This window comes from Octopus bimaculoides, chromosome 2 (assembly GCF_001194135.2).
Source record: "Octopus bimaculoides isolate UCB-OBI-ISO-001 chromosome 2, ASM119413v2, whole genome shotgun sequence".
Lineage (NCBI taxonomy): Eukaryota > Metazoa > Mollusca > Cephalopoda > Octopoda > Octopodidae > Octopus > Octopus bimaculoides.
The window spans coordinates 135,528,013-135,529,349 of NC_068982.1; positions in this window are offsets into that span (position 1 = coordinate 135,528,013).

Below are 1,337 nucleotides of genomic sequence, written 5' to 3' on the forward strand. Positions count from 1 at the left end.
ATATATATATATATACGTACATACATATATATGCTTATATAATGTGTGTGTGTATTGTTGGATGCTATTTCTTTTTCATACTACAGGACTAATTGAATTTCAAATTCTAAGACTGATTTAAGTTCTAAAAATTTACTATTGAATTTCCCAAGAAGATGAGAATCTATCTCTCATTTATATACCTTAACCATGAAACACCTACACTCTTGGGAACTCGAAACAACATATATTCTTTTTTTATTCTTTTTACTTGTTTCAATCTTTGATTGCGGCCATGTTGGAAAACCGCCTTTTAGTCGAACAGAGTATGGCCTGGAATTAACTAAAGATGAACTCAGCACAGATGGTGCTCAAACCCTATCCAGCCTAAATTTCTATAAGGCTGACTGGAAGTCACTTAAAAAAACAGATACTCTAACAGGACTGGCCTAAAAGCCTCTCTATGCAAGACATGCGGCAGAGAATAAAGATCTCGAATTGCTTAAACAAGCACGTCAATGACAGTGACACATTCCACCTGGAGAGAAACTCTTTGAGATTGAAAATAAACTCAAAATCTCCCATGAAAAAGAAAGAGAAGAAAGAAAAACCTGGGCCGTCGAAGATATAAAAAGAAATCCTAAACCCTTCTACACGTTGGCAAAGGAGTTTGCCTCTGTGCGATATAAGATAGGGCTACTATTTGGTAAAAACAGATCATTAACTGCCGACCCGGGGAAGGTAAGTGGAGCACTAAATAAATAATCTCGACGTCTTTTCATTTCTCCACTGGAAAATACGCAAATAAACAAGCGCTGATGAGTTTTTTTAATGTAACAAATCTATTCGGAAAAAAAGCAACCACTGATCACATCAACATAACGGAAGAGGATGTAATATTGGTCATAGATGAGATGCGATCAAACTCAGCAACGGGCCCAGATGGAATCCCGGCTGTTTTCTTAAAAACATGTAAAAAGGCTCTTGCAAAGCCACTGCAGATACTCTTTTAGAGTTTCTTTGCATGTGGTAAACTTCCCACAGACAGAGAACGGCGAAGAGGAGAGGAGAGGGAAAGGATTAGAGAAAGGATAAGAGAGAAAAAAGAAAAGGGAGAGAAGCTTTGGTAAAAAGAATTAGAGAAAGGAAGAGAGGGGAAACGAAAGGGGGGAGGGAAAGACAAAGAGAAATAGAAAGAGTTAGGAATATAACAATAAGGGTCTCATCGAAATTATTAAGATAAAACTTCCTTGGAAATGGATGCGTGCTGTTCAATCATATGATAATATATATATATATATATATTTATATACGCACACACACACACACACACACACACACACACACACACACACACA